At 46.5% G+C, this 16,261-nt stretch overlaps 1 protein-coding gene across 1 annotated transcript in view; it reads right to left on the reverse strand.

Annotated features, from left to right (window-relative positions):
• CDON (cell adhesion associated, oncogene regulated) overlaps positions 1-9,800 on the reverse strand; it is a 121,429-nt gene extending 111,629 nt beyond the window's left edge. Inside the window, exon 1 of the mRNA XM_081171613.1 lies at positions 9,711-9,800. The gene's annotated coding sequence lies outside the window, so the exon portion shown is untranslated. The remainder of the gene's footprint in view (positions 1-9,710) is intronic.
• Positions 9,801-16,261: the final 6,461 nt, after the last annotated feature.

The following is a 16,261-nucleotide window of genomic DNA, read 5'->3' on the forward strand; positions in this document are numbered from 1 at the left end:
CAAAGAGGGCTCATGCAGTTTGAGCTACCCTACACCTCTGTGGGCATTGGAAGGGCTGAATCAGTTTGCCTAGCTCCTCAAACTAGGGCCATCTGGCTGTTCCCTAGACAAACAGCTTATGATATTGATATTGATATTGGTTTTGGTTGCGATGCATCTGAATCGCCCACAAGCCTGGGAAATGACAGCACGCCTCTCCTTAGTGCAAGACAAGTGTGACAGAACCTGCTCAAGGTCCATAGTACCCACAGTGACATACATACGCCCTGGCCAACCTTTCTTCCCACAGGAAACCTCTCTTTTTTCTCATAAAGGACCAGCCTCGCTTCCAAAGGCCATGAAAACCCCATTGGCTACACAGCTGGAGACCTCTCAGTAAGTGGCCGCCACTCGTCTCTTAATAACCGAGGGAGAAATTATTTCAGATATTGAAAGTGGATCTTTTCAGGGGTGGCTTAAGGGCAGACAATAGCTCCGGCCCATATCATCTCTAACTCAGGCTGACAAACACATGGGAGGCTCCTTGTCTGCGGCTTTGATGTATGCAAATCCCATGTCGGCTGGGCTGGGTCCACGCCTACAGAATCTCCTGCTGCAAGACTTTTGCATGCAAACAGGGCCGAGGGAGCAGTTTTTGCAGGACAACAGCTCCTCACTCTCTGCTTCATGGGGGCGCAGGTCCAGGTGCTTCTTTGGGACACAACACGGGGGGTTGGGAAGTGGGGGGGACAGAGCTTTGCGCTGAGGTTCCCACAGAAGACCAAGACTTTCCCATAGCATCCTTCAGGCTGACACACACAACAGCGAAGGGAGACAGAGGCTTGCATAGGGCCTGAACTCATCGGTGCAGTATCAATTTTCTCACTGTGAAAGTTGGTTGCTGTGAACCACTCATCCAGGTGAGAAGACCCTCGTTCCCTCTGAACTGTACTTAGGCCTGAATGCTGCAGGCTGTTGGAGTACAGAGAAACTAGAGCTCCTCACCTGCAATGGAATTGGTTTTGTTGTTATTAAGGGCCAATGCACTAGCAGACAGGTGAGTTTTACTGTTGTGCAACGGAGGAACCCATTGCATCAACTGCACTGGTGGAAAGTCATTGTAAAACAGATTGCACAATCAGCTGCACAACAAAATTACCGGCAACCAGCCTTCTATTGTGCCACAACATTTCTCTCCCACAAAACATTTTGCCGGTGGGACAAGTATGTCACTAAGTGACGTCAACTTAGTGCTGTACTGGATGCAACCCATAATTTGTCAGCTTGTGGCTGTACATTACAATATGCAAATGTTATGCAAAATTGACTTGCTTTTGTTTTTGGTGACACCTAACTGGCTACTGTTCCTGCCAACGTAGCAGCTCGAAAGCACGTCAAAAGTGCAAGTAGATAAATAGGTACCACTCTGGCGGGAAGGTAAACGGCGTTTTCATGCGCTGCTCTGGTTCACCAGAAGCGGCTTTGTCATGCTGGCCACATGACCCGGAAGCTGTCTGCGGACAAACGCTGGCTCCCTCGGCCTATAGAGTGAGATGAGCACACAACCCCAGAGTCGGTCACGACTGGATCTAATGGTCAGGGGTACCTTTACCTTTACCTTTAACTGGCTGCTGTAATCCGGAGAGATGCTGTGTTTTGCTCACACTTATGGATATACAAGAGTAAGGCACATGACCATGACATGCCAAAAGGTGCAGCCCAGGAAGATCAAATATACATAAAATAGGCATATGACTTAAATATAAGGAGGGACAGAGGGGACCCAGCCCCTTTCCCCTCTGTGCTGGCCTCCTCAGCTACTGTTTTTAAAAAGGCTGCCATGTTTGTGATTGGACTAAAATTGAGGAGGATCTTGCAGATAACTTTATGCATTTCCCCTCCAAATTGCAGCACTGGACCAGCACAGCGAGCATTCTCAATAGCAGTGGCCAGGGACAATCAACCTTTCAGGCACCGCGAGGTTCATTTATCATGGGTGTGGCACTGAAATGTCTGAATATAGATAAATTCATCACCTGCAAAGGCCCTGGCTGGAAATATGAGATGCTGAACAAGCAGCTCCTTCTGCTGCGCTGAGGCTCGATGGCAGCTTCCTCTTTGTCCGGACCCCTGTTTGTCCACATTCCCCACAACACAACCTCAGTTGCCACTTGAAAGAGGAGAAACCAAAGAGCGAGCCAGTACTCCAAGCTAAAGCAAACAGCTTGGCTCTGCCACTCATCAGATCTCTCCGGCTAGCATCTAACCACCCACCAGACCACAAACAACCCAGGAGGGACTCAAATTAGAAGGAGGGCTCTGGAGCAACAAGGGCAGGTGGCCTTCTGCTTTCAGCACCAGCTCCCGAGACTCGGCCTTGAGTATCCAGCCCCCTCCTCCACTCACCCCAAGGGGTTCCCCATCCATCAAACTTCTTAAACAAGCCAGGCCATTACTTTAATTCCAGCTGTGGATCCAGTTACACTCCCAGGCTGCTCCATTAGCTGCCAAAACAGAAACTGTCCCCTTGATAAGTGAGGCGGTTGGGGTGGGGTGGGGAAATCCAAACCCAACAGGTTGCTGTGGAAACACATTCCAGCCCGTGGGGCTGTGTCTTTGGAGGTCAGGACTCTGACCTTGTGGATTGCCTCCGGGCCGCACATTGTGCTCCGCGCTCAGGAATGATGGCAGATGCTGCTGCATGTAATGTTGTGTTGTCAATCTGGGGAGATCCCACTCGAGGCACTCTGCTTTGATACCTGTGCAAAGGCATAGTGGCCTCCAGCCTCCTCCCTTGTTTGAGAGGGGCTCATTCTTGGCATTTTAGAGGCGGATTCTTGAGCGAGGGGCAGTGGGAGCTGTGAGTGTCCAGGTGATCGGATGGAGAATTCTAGGCATGTGATAACTAGCCACAGAGGCGCATCACTTGTATGTGTGTTCATGGCTCAGAGAGGCTTCTGGTTCCAATGCTTGCCTCCACCTCCAAACTGTGTTTTACCCCATCCAAAAAAACTTTAATAAAATAAACTGTTACAAGAAAATAAGCATAACACAAATGATAGCCCAAACACAAGATTCATTCCACTTCCCTGGCCCCAAGCAATCAACTTCCATACTTTCTCAGTTACTTGGTTAAATTAATTTAGGCCCTGAGTGGTGTCACACATGTTCCTTTCTCTCCTTTTCTTGCTCAGCGCAACACTGAATCATTGACTTTGTAGTCTTAAATGTTCCATGCTTCTGAGTTAGAATGGAAAAGTTGCAAACTGGGGGCACATTCAATAACTTAAATGGGTCTTTTTGGTGCAACATAATGGCGGTCAGAGGATCAGACTGCAAATGGCATGACAGGTCAGCAGATTATGAAAATATCCTTGACAAGTACACAGAAATGCTATCCGTCAGCTGAGAGCACCCAAGTAAAAAATGTGTAATGCTGTGGATCTGAAAGCAGGAGACTAAAGGTGCAAGATCAAATACTCTGTTAGATTTCAAGAAAAGCTTTATGAAATTTCTACAAGGCTGTCGTCGTTTTCACAGCAATATTCCAAACGGACAGAGCCAAGGGCTGTGTGACCTGACTCCTAATATTGTCAGGTTTTGAGGTTTTTATGCTTGGCAGACAGAGACCTCCTTAAACTGCCTGCACGCTAGGCTTCCTCTAGTCTCAATCCCATCTCTATCTCACAAGCAAGTTTCTTCATAGCCCAGCAGGTCTGCCTCTAACTTTCAGCTATATGTTTACATTTCTCCTCTACAACCACCAGCCTGCATTGCCTTTTATAGGCTGCTCTTACTACACACATAACACTGTTATTATAAACATAGCCCTGGTCGTCTGGGCACCCTGGCCACTGGCACATGCCATGGCTGCTCCAAAACAAACCACAGTGTTACCCTTACGCAGAGCACCTTGCAATGGGCATGTGACCTGGCCCTGGCATTTCACAGCTTTTCATCAACAAAACTCTCTTCAGCTCAGCAGACCGAAGGCAAAGGGAAATGCAAGGATTTACAGGTATATTACGGTTACATATGCATATTTGGTGTGGGAAAACTGAAGATCAAATTACCAGTGATGTCTGCAGAAATCCAGGAATGGGGAGCCTGTGGCCCTCAATATCTCTCCCTAGGCCGCCACCCCCCCCCCACTCTGAGCCACTCCTTTTGTGCTTTTGCCTGGTTGGAAATGTGATAATACCTGCTGCCTGACTGAATAGAGAGATATGGGCACTTGCATACAAACCTCTAGCACCTGCGTGGCCAGAATGTAGCAAAGATGAAAGTCACACCCTTTGACCACACCCACCACTGGCATGTGGCCCCCAGAAAGTTGCTCATGGAAGAATGTGGCCCTCAGGCTAAAAAACGATTCTCCATCCCTTGGTTTAGGCCTAGGTCTGCCCCCATTATGTTCAAGATGTGGGATGGGGCTCAGTGTTGTGGAAAGTTGGTGTGCATTTGAGAAGATTCCCACACGGTTCCCATGGTTTGTCTTCCCACAGTCCAACACCAGAACTCCTCCTTGCTCAGTTGGCTTCTGATTCTGAGAAGAGCGCGAAGATAAATGTCATGAAGGGAAGATAAGTTTGGGGAATTGAGGGTGCCCATCTTCCATGCATCCATTTGGCTCTCAGAATAAGTACAGTCATACCTCGGGTTACAGACACTTCGTGTTGCATTTATTCAGGTTACAGACTGCCGAAACTTGGAAGTACCAGAACGGGTTATCTCTGGGTTTCAGCAGTAGCGCATGCACAGAAACACTAAATTGCGCTTTGTGCATGCACAGAAGCGCCAAATCGCAACCCGCATGTACGCAGACGCACCGCTGTGGGTTGCAAACGTGCATCCCGCATGGATCACGTTCGCAACCTGAGCATCCACTGTATTTCATTTGTTGTTGTTGTTGTTGTTGTTGTTGTTGTTGTTGTTGTTGTTGTTGTTGTTATAGCTTTTCTTGGTTTACCAAAGCACGTGCCTTGTCTCTCTTTTTTCTGGTTTAAAGACTTTTCTATGAATCAGTTGCATTATCTATGAGACATTAGTTTTGTATTCATTATGGAGTCAGGGAAGAAGAGAGGGGGGAGAGGAGGTGTAAGGTGGTGAAACATATTATTTTGTATAGTGTACATGTGGGGGTTTTTTTTGGGGGGGGGGCGGTTGGCCGGTGTCAACTGGGTAGGCTCTCTTTCTATTCACTTCTTACCTTTCCTTGGTAGTGAGAGGGATTGGGGGGCCCAGGGTGTGGTTGGTTGTCTGTAGTTGGCTGAAGTCAGGTTTGTTTGCATTTGTGAGGGTGGTGGGTGGGATTGTTGGGTCAGGTGAGCCATATTGATTGGTATGCAGTCTGTGGGTTGCCTCGTTGAGCTGTGCAGGTGATAAAGGGGAGCCATACTGGGATGAAGGCGTCCTCTTCTATCTGTCCCCATGGGGTGGGGAACCCAACCCAAACATTGCTTTCCCTTCATCTGAACTTTCCAGGGCCCTCGTGTAAGTGGTGGATGGGGCCAAAGGCAAAGTGTACAGATCAATCAGTGCGGGTTTACCTCTGTTCTGGAGATAAGTTCCAGCCATGCAAAAGTGAGGCCCTTCTATGCAGCATATACATCCATACAGGTGAGAAAGATTATAGCACTTCAAGGATTGATTGGGTGATCGATTTCTCCAGGGAGTAGAAGTATTGCAGATTAAATAGCATGTGTGTGGGGTGGATGGCTGTTGTATTAGTATTGTGGTTGCCTACTGGCCAGTGCCAGTGCCATCATATTTCCTTCTACTTACTTCTGGTTGTATGTGGGTGAAGCTCCCATAGCTATGGCACATCTTTGCATGCAAAACTTCAGTTGTATGAGGAGTTACTCTTTGCATCTCGACCCTGTTACTGGGCCTCTGTTTGTTTTTAATATTCAAGTTATTTCATATTGCGAGGAAACCTAGGCTTTTATTTTTCTAAGGGAATGTCAGGAGGTATTTTCCTTGGCTCACGACAGCGCGCTCTGCCGTTGCCATATAGTTCACATGCCAGAATGAATGTTCTTGGCATTTTTTGCTCTTAGGGGATGGCAGGAGGTATTGTTTTGGCCAAAGGTATGGAAACAGTCACTTCACATCCATATGAAAGAATGCTTTGCTTCAAAAGGGGAGCCTAGCTGTCTGTAACACAAATCTGCAGGCTAGAGAGAACCACAATGGTGACCTAGTTTGCCCTCCTATCAGAGATGTTTCATTTCCCACTCCAACCTTCAATTCCAGCCATTTCTGATGGAATTTCAACGTGTCTTGGGACTTTCAGCAAATTCACAGAGTGCCAAGGCTGGTGAAAAATGCAGCCTACTAACTGAACAGGGTTGCTTCTCCCACCAGCAAGACTGCATGAAAGGCAGAAACCTCTGCATGAAAGGCAGAAACCAGGCAAAGCCTTTCCTTGCATACAGATTCAACAATGGGACAGGGTTTCTGTCTTCCATACAGTTGTTAAATGTGTGCTATTTCTGCCAGGGGCTTGGGAGAATCAGCTATATGCACTGAGGGTAGATTGAAAGCATGTTGGAAGATGAACACATGGTCAAGTTGACTATAATGCTGCCATTGAGTGGGCTGGGTGGCTGTGCCCCATAGAATATATCCAGGAACATAGGATGCTGCCTTAAACAGAGTCAGACCATTGGTTCTTCTAGCTCAGTACAGTCTGCACCAGGGATTAAGAACCTGTGGCCCTCCAGATGTCATTGGATCACCATATCTGACCATGGACCATGCTGACGGAGGGGGCTGGAGTCCACCAACATCTGGAGGGCTAGAGGGTTCCCCTTCTCTGATCTACAATGACCAGCAGCAGCTCTCCAGGGTTCCAGATAGGGGTCTTCCAGGAGATGCCAGTGGGTGAATCTGGGACCTCTTAAATGCAAAGCATGTGCCATTGTACCATTGAACTACATTCCTTCCACACGTTTCTATAATGTGCCAAACTTCAATAGATGCAGTCTCACAACTTCTCTGTTGAGCACACCAACTCTTGTTGATCCTGGTGTACTTGATGGGGTTGGGAAAGTAGCGAATGTGTTCTAGAAATCAGGTTCTAAACCAGGAAGAAATAATGACAACTACCCCACATCTCGAGTTCAATCATGTAAATAAATAATCTTTTTATTTTTTGTAAATGTGCTTCCTTATTATAATCATATTATTCATTTGGTGTGAAGTATGAAGGTAAAGCATACTTCCTGATGACCCTGATGTTGGGAAAGATTGAGGGCACAAGGAGAAGGGGACGACAGAGGACGAGATGGTTGGACAGTGTTCTTGAAGCTACAAACATGAGTTTGACCAAACTGCAGGAGGCAGTGGAAGACAGGAGTGCCTGGCGTGATCTGGTCCATGGGGTCACAAAGAGTCGGACACGACTAAACGACTAAACAACAACAACAACAACAACAACAACAACAACAACAACAACAACAACAACAACATGAAGGTAAAGCATGGACTCAACTTTCTTCTGAGCCCCATGCCTTACCTTTTTGCAAAACATAAACTATTTGGGGGAAGCAGCAGTAGGGTGGCAGGAGGCAAGGAACGGGTCAGTCGTGAGTTGTGGGATACGTGAACAGGTAAAGATAAGCACCAAAACTCTATCATTTGAACACTGGAGCCTCTGACAGATACTGCACATGGTTTAAAATATTATTTCAATTTCCTTGAGGACTAGAATTATATTGCATGGTTTGTTTTTTTAAATCATGGTTGGTGGTAGTGTCAGGAATCCATACAGCAACATGTATTTCTGCAGGAAATTCTATGCATGCAGCACTGCAGAGTTTATGCACATGTATATGTGCAATTACAATGGAAATGTGTACATTAAACGATGTGAGAAAGAATTCTCAGGTCTTTTGTGCAAGTTCACCCTATCCTATATCCTGTCTCATACTGCGCTTACTTCTACTGCTTTAGAGAAAAGCTGAGCAGAGGGAAGGCACAAAATATTAGGGGTGAACAGTCCTATCTTAACATCTATATGTTGGAGCAGATACATGATGCTGTGGGCTCCCTTTGCCATAACATATCTGGGATGCGTAATTTTTGAGGTTTGCCATGTGCATCCTTGGGAAGGGACCAAGGTGGTAGAGTAAATGCTTTATATGCAGAAGATCCTATGTTCCACCCCTGTCATATTCAGGTAGAGCTGAGCAAGTTCCTTGTCTGAAATGCTGATGAACCACTTCCAACCAGTGGAGACTAAGGGTAGCTAAAGTGTTGCCCTCCAGACATTGTTGAATTTTGTGGCAGGAATGCACAAATGCACAATATGCGGAAGTTTAAGCTTTTCTCCATGCCTACAATTCTCAGCTGCCCCAAGCAGCTTGGCCAATGCTCAGAGATGATAGGACTTTATAGTCCAACAATCTCTGCAGAACAGCACGTTGGCTATCCCTGGTGTAGATGTAACCGAGCTAAATGGACTAGCTTCCTACTCTGATCTAAACAGAGAGCATTTGGACAAAAATAAGAAGAAACAAAACCCAAACTCCTAACCATCCAGTCCCGCTTGCTACACCTTATGAAATATAGGAAACGGATGTGTCAGTCAACCAGAGGTATGCCTACATCAGCTGGTTTGATGTTCAGGCATTATTTTGGATCCCAAAGCAGCAAGGTTTTGTGCTCAGATACTGCACACACCTGGGCACAGGTAAGGGCCACTGACACGCCATTACAATGTATCCTTTCCCTAGTCACCTCTGCTTTGAATGCTCACACAGCTGTAACTGCATACATCACAACACAACCCATCATCCTTCATAGGAACTACAATATATATCAAAGGCAATACTGCACCAGAGATCCCACAGCCCAGGGAAACAAACATTCTCCAAGGAGTGTCTTGGCAACACCTGTGGAAAGACAGATCATACCTTCCTCCCCTCAGCTCACCCACACCTCTAAGCACACTCTGATTTGTCCAGCAAAGAGACATCGAGGAAAAAGAAGAGGAGACATTTGTCTTTTATTAGGATAATTAATTCAGGCAAATTACCTGGACTGGTTTTAATTACTGAAATATCTCAAACGAGCTTGCACCTGTCTGACTTCAGACAGCAGATCTGTCCCCAGGGACAACCAGAAGCGACTTCTCTGAATCCTAAACTGCAGACAGAAGCTTGGGGCTCTGTCCAGCATATGACACATTACGTTTAGTAAGAACAGAGCCCCTTGGTGACTGGAGGAATCCCTCATAGAGCTGCAAGACTTTCTCACAGAAAGAGCATGTGGAGGCTTAGACTGTAAAACAGGCCACCATCAATTCTGGGTCCCCAGAGCTCTTCTTAGAGGGTCTCATGGTCTCTTGGGGACTACATCTTTCTGTTGTTGTACAGAAAAGCTCCGACCCCACAATCTTGATGCTCTCATCAATGTCTCCCCTTTTGCTCTTCTGAACTGGAGCGTAAGAAAGGCAGCACAGTGCAGTTCTCCTGTCGCAGTTTGAAGAGCAAATATTTTCCTACAGGTTTGCTTGTCGACAGGCTGCTCGCTTCACAGGAAGAAAAAAAAGAGGGAGCGAGAAAGCAGCAAGGTGAAAGAGCTTCAGCTCAGGTTGACCACCCTGAGGAAACCGGGGAAAGAAGGTGCAAAGAGAGAGAGAGAGAAAGAGAAAGAAGGAAGAGGGAACGAATTCACCTCAGCTAACTCAGCGGCTTCCCCTTCTGAAAGCTGAAGCGCTCACTTACCTCTTGCTCTGTCGGTGAATTCTTGTCCAGTCTCAGAGCCTCTCCTGTTCAAATCACGCCTCTAAGGCACCAGACACTTTTTCTTAACGTTTCCTTCAAAGCAGAACCCACCCCCCCAGCCCACCATGGCTCTTTGCCCAGTCGTTCTCCATGCGGAGCCAAGAAAACCTCACTCAAGGAGAAAACAAAATTACTTGGGAATGATGCGAGCAGGAGGGATGGTTCTTGTCTTGGGGTTTTAGGCTCCGTACCATCCGGGTATACAGCAGAGGGGGACTGTATAAGAGGGGGAGAGAGAGAGAGACAGACAGGGGTGTTGGGGGGAGAGAAAGAGAGCTCTAAAATTGACAACACATGGCTGTTTCTTATCCTAGGGCCTAGTAAATAGGTCTTTCATGCTGGGCCAGTTACCACGGCAACAAACATGCAGGAAATATTCCAGATAACTAGAATAGTGGCAAAAAACATGTGTTTTGGATAAAGCACCCCCCTCCTTCTCCCATGGCTTTATTCATTCGGCTGCTCCACACAAGCTTGCCTTTCAGGGCAGACACCTTCCTTGTGTCTGGCAGGGGTCAGAGGCTAACCTTTGCCGCAACTAGGAAGATGAGACCCATGTTTTTTCTCCAGGGGAGAAAAAGAAATAGCGGTTTCTTCCTGCCGCCCCTTGTCTTCAGATGAAATTGAACAAAGATGCTTGCTGGGAAACTCTCGGAGGAGATTCTCCTTGGCTACTTGACTCCTGCGCATATAGAAGAGAACCTTGTGATTCCTAGGGCCAAGACAGCCAATAGTGATGTTGTTGGGGGACAGCTTCCACCATCTCCAACCATTGGCCATGCTGGATGAGGCCCATGGGAACTGGAGTTGAAGAAGAGCTGGAGGACATCACATTGGCCACTGCTGCCATAATTGGCCAACAATAAGTTCCGTTTTGGACCCCTGCATGGTCTTTGATGTGCCATGGGTATTGAAGGCCACACTCACACCACCCATTTAAAGCACTCCTATACAACTTTAATAGTCATGGCTTCTCCCAAAGAGAACTGGGAACTGTAGTCTTCTAGGGTCTCATTTTGCACAGGTCAACTCTGTGTCCAGGGCAGCTGTCTACCAGCACCATCTGGAACGCAAGCTAAGACCCTACCTGCCCGCGGACTGTCCCGCCAGAGTGGTGCATGCTTTAGTTATCTCCTGCTTGGACTACTGCAATTCGCTCTACGTGGGACTACCTTTGAAGGTGACCCGGAAACTACAACTAATCCAGAATGCGGCAGCTAGACCGGTGACTGGGAGTGGCTGCCGAGATCATATAACACTGGTCCTGAAAGACCTACATTGTCTCCCAATACATTTCTGGGCTGACCTATAAAGCCCTAAACGGCCCCGGCCCACTATACCTGAAAGAGCGTCTCCACCCCCATCATTCAACCTGGATGCTGAGGTCCAGCACTGAGGGTCTTCTGGTAGTTCCCTCCCTGCGAGAAGTGAGGTTACAGGGAACCAGGCAGAGGGCCTTCTCGGTAGTGGCGCCCGCCCTGTGGAACACCCTCCCACCAGATGTCAAAGAAATAAACAACTATCTGACTTTTAGGAGACATCTGAAGGCATCCCTGTTTAGGGAAGCTTTTAGTATTTGCTGTGCAGGAAAGCTTTTAATATTTGATGAATTATTGCATTTTAATATTTTGCTGGAAGCCGCCCAGACTGGCTGGGGAAACCCAGCCAAATGGGCGGGGTATCAATAATAACCCCGTACAAGCTACAGTTCCTGCGATTCTATGGAGGAAGCTATGGCGGTTATGGAGGAAGCTATGATAGGTTCTTTTGCTGCTGTGCAAATATGTGGTGTGCCTTAGCATGTCATCTGAACCTGGCGTCGTGGTTTACCTCTTCCAGAAAAACCACAAGATGCAAATCGAAGGTCAAACTTTAGTTCCAGCTCATGGTCAGTCTGGTGAGAATTGAAGCATGAGTCTGGGTTTGGATGACACACCATGGCTTAGCTCACTACAGCACAGTAGCAAGTTGACAGGGCAGGAGCAAAGTGGCCATCATCTCCTCCCTTGGAGCTACATGTTTCCTTGTTCACACTAAGCTGGGGCTTGGTTTAGCATTATGTGCAAATCAGACTATTGTTTTTGTGAAGCTAAGCCAGTGAAGGTCTGGTCAATGACCTGGATGGGAAACCACTGGAAGTGCAATGTTAGCTTGGAAGTATATATACATATTTAAAATGAAAATCAATCTGTAACGCATTCGCTGTTGACACAACAAACGCGTATGATAAAAGCCACACAAAACAGCTGTTTAATAAGCATAGACAAACAGTGCATAACTAGGTATGCAACTAATTTTTGAGTGCTTTTTGGGCTCATGAACTCAGCTGCATTAAAAGTCCACATTGTTGGCACCAGCCCAGCCCAGCTGACTATAAACATAAGTACAGATTATTCATGAATGTTTGAAAAATCTCTCCTTGCCCCACTCTCACACCCAGTGCTCCCCCCCCCCCAGAACAGTGTTTAGGGGATGGTGAGAGCAGCCACGAAATTAAAAGACACCTGCTTCTTGGGAGAAAAGCAATGACAAACCTAGACAGCATCTTAAAAAGCAGAGACATCACCTTGCCAACAAAGGTCCGTCTAGTTAAAGCTATAGTTTTCCCAGTAGTGATGTATGAAAGTGAGAGCTGGACCATAAAGAAGGCTGATTGCCGAAGAATTGATGCTTTTGAATTATGATGCTGGAGGAGACTCTTGAGAGTCCCATGGACTGCAAGAAGATCAAACCTATCCATTCTGAAGGAAATCAGCCCTGAGTGCTCACTAGAAGGACAGATCCTGAAGCTGAGGCTCCAATACTTTGGCCACCTCATGAGAAGAGAAGACTCCCTGGAAAAGACCCTGATGTTGGGAAAGATGGAGGGCACAAGGAGAAGGGGATGACAGAGGACGAGATGGTTGGACAGTGTTCTCGAAGCTACTAACATGAGTTTGACTAAACTGCGGGAGGCAGTGGAAGACAGAAGTGCCTGGCGTGCTCTGGTCCATGGGGTCATGAAGAGTCAGACACGACTAAACAACTAAACAACAACAACATTTTCCCACTCATATTGAAATGCTGCACCTCAATGAGGCCAAACTTAGATTCACGAAATGTTTAGGTAGGGGTATGCGTACCCCTGCGTACCCCCCCCCCCCCCAGGAAAAAAGCACCGCTCACACCCATAGGTGAAAGCAGAAAGAGAAGGTTGGGAAAGAAGTTTCAGGTTGTCTCTACAAGCACCGGTTATCCGGAGAAAAGGTATTTTTGATGAAGAGATGCAGGAATCTCAGAGACAGAGTATCTCTTCAAAGCACTAAAGAATCCTTAATTTGGAAGCGTAAAGGACTTCTGTTGAAGCTTTGTCAATCAGCTGTAATGGAAAAGGAACCTGTCTAATGGATCATTGCCATTCCCTGTTGTGGTCATCACATTTGCTTTAAAATTTGGGCACTGTAGCGGGCTGCCTGGCATCCGCATGGAAGTTTTAAGTAAGTGCATGCTCAAATAATGGCCATATGTGTACAAGGCAAGAAAAGGGGCTATCAGGGCACTCTTTCAGTTCGGCCCTGCATTTTCTAGATGAAAGGCAGCCTGGAGCCATTAGTGTCTTGGCTGGGTCTGCTGATGCCAACTCCATGACTGAGCCAACACAACAGGTGTGAGGGAGATGCCTTCTTCCACCTGCAGCTAATGACCATCTGAAGGCAATAAAGCTGATTCTGTCTCTCTGTCTCCTTCCCATTGATCCTGAGCCCAATCCTAAAGTCTTTGATCAGGCCCTAACCGGCAGAGTTCTCTGGCATGAGCCCTGGCCATTTGTCTCCAGTAAAATATGATTTGAAGCAGATGACGTCATTTACAAACACACACCCTGCAGTGAGAATGTTATAGGCAAAGTCTGGGAAAGCTAATTTAGGGTTGCCATATTTTGAAAAGTGAAAATCTGGACACAAAAGTTCTGTTGAGCTTTTTTGTCTTTCTTTTTAGCCAAAGTTATTGAGTTGGGTTTTTTTAGTTTTGCCCAAAATTGTTGAGCTTCTTTGGCAAAATCGCAAAAGAGAGAGAGAGAAAAGATAAGTTTTTGAGCTACTTTTAAGGAAAATCACCCCGAACGACACTCCCAACATGAGTTGCCATATGTCCAAATTTTCCCGGACATTTTTTTTGCAATTTTGATCTGGACACTGCTTCTGACTCCAGTATTCTGGCTATGTCAGGGAAATTCCAGACATGTGACAACCCTATAGGGAACGGCCACAACCTGGCCTCCCTTACTTTGCTGTGAATGTTACCTGCCTCTACTCCAGGGATGGATAACTTGTGCTCCTCCAGATGCTGTTGGACTACAACTCCCATCATTCTTGACCACTGGTTGTGGTGGCTGGAGCTGATGGGGTCTGGAGTCCACCAACATGTGGAGAGCAAAGAGATTCCCCATCCCTGAAATATACCGCGGTAGCTGCAATGTATCTGAAAGGCCAGGCTGTGGTCTATATGGCCCCTGACAGCCTAGCCAGATGTGGCATTAAGATTGCACCTGGGCCAGTCCAAGACATTTTGCCGTATGAAGCAAAGGGCAAAACTACATTCCCTCCCATCACTCTTGTCAGAAGCCAACTGCACTGCAGTCAAATCTTGTTTCAACACGGGATAGCATCCCCCACTACACCTGAGACAGCAGGCCAGATTAGGTGGTGCAGAAGAGGCCATATGGTAGCTGAGGGGAAGGGCTGGGGGCTTAGGAGAAAAAGCCAGAGGTGGCTGCATTGCTTTTGCTGCTTTCCTAAGGATCGGCCACCTGAGGCAGAGCCTAATGGTAGAGCCAGCCCTGGAATGGACTTTGGGTGCTGGGATTTTGCTTACTAAATATCTGTTACGGACTCTCCAATTGTCCCTATTTTCCAGGGACAGTCCCGGACTTACAGAAGCCATCCCTGTTTCTGATTTGATCCTGGAATGCCTTGTTTTTCCTTAGGACATCCCTGTTTTCATTGGAGAAATGTTGGAGGGTATGGAGTTTTGTGACCCCCCCAAGCCGAGGAGATAAGTAACTATACAACCTTTAGAAGACATCTGAAGCCAACCCTGTATAGGGAAGTTCCTTAATGTTTAATGTTTTATTATGTTTTTATATATGTTGGAAGCTGCCCAGAGTAACTGGGAAACCCAGTCAGATGGGCAGGTAATAATAATAATAATAATAATAATAATAATAATAATAATAATAATAATGGATAGGACATCTATATTTGCATCAGAGAAATGTTGGAGGGTATGCTGTTGCCTGGATGTATATGATCATACCCAGGGCATGGGAAGCAATGCTTTTTTTTATAGGAAGAACACATAATTTTTGAGCTTTTTTGAAGGAATCCATCGACTCTCAAACTATGGGTGGCAGCCACCTAACTTTTACTTGACCCACTGAAATTAATAGACCTAAAGTCAGTTATGTTCAATTCAGTGGGCCTGCTCTGCCTATGACTAGCATGGGATACAGCCCTGTTTCACTGGAAGATTGAATTTTTCCTGCTTTCATAAATCCCATTGCGCCCATTGGATCTTGCTCAGCCTGAGATGGAATAAACAAGCAAGCAAATCTGCTTCTGCTAAATTATCAGCATCCTCAGCATGGGTGCAACTACGGATACACCTAGACAGTTACAAAACTCTGCTCCCATTTGCACTTCTGGTTCCTTTAGACATGATGAGGGTTTTTTATTCTTTCTCTCCAGCCTCATTTTGCTAGCTGTCCTCTTCCTTTTTCCTAGAGGCACAAGTCCAGTGCAGCTGAGTTCTTAAGGCTCCGCTTGGCCATTCTGATTTTTTGATTTTTTAAATGTAGACCTAACTTTCCATTATGTTTATGCTGAAAGCCACCACCCCTGCCCCACACTCCCCAAATGTCTTAGACTGACACATTTCTCTCTCTTTATTTATGATCCCAATTAAAACCCTGCCTGTAATTTTACCTCATTCGGTCCAGACAGCTCTGCAGAGAGTTACTCATAGCTCTCTCTCTCTCTCTCTCTCTCTCTCTCTCTCTCTCTGAAGTTCTCCCACTCTTTGACCAACACAGCATGTATCATATAGGTGTTCAGAGTCAGCTAAACTGTCTGGCTATACCTTCTAAGCAGTGTCATGGTTTGCAAATACAATGTGTTCCAATTGTTCCTATTCACCAGGCACATGAAACATTTTTCGGGAATCTGTTCCTGGTTAAAACGAACACATGAAAAAAACAACACGAGTCCCCCAAACCTCCCATTTTTCTTCTTCTTCTTCTTCTTCTTCTTCTTCTTCTTCTTCTTCTTCTTCTTCTTCTTCTTCTCTGGAGTTTTGGAGAATGCACTTTAACCAACCATCTTGGATCCTACAATCAACAGGCAAGGCCTTGTTGCTGGTGCTGCCACTAGGGGGCTGCCTGGTTGGTGTTGACCCATAGCAGGGCCTTTTCAGTGGTGGTTCCCCAGTTTTGTCTTGCCCTTCCTAGTGTGGGAAGC

This window comes from Podarcis bocagei (assembly GCF_964188305.1).
Source record: "Podarcis bocagei genome assembly, chromosome: 15".
NCBI classification, from domain to species: Eukaryota; Metazoa; Chordata; class Lepidosauria; order Squamata; family Lacertidae; genus Podarcis; species Podarcis bocagei.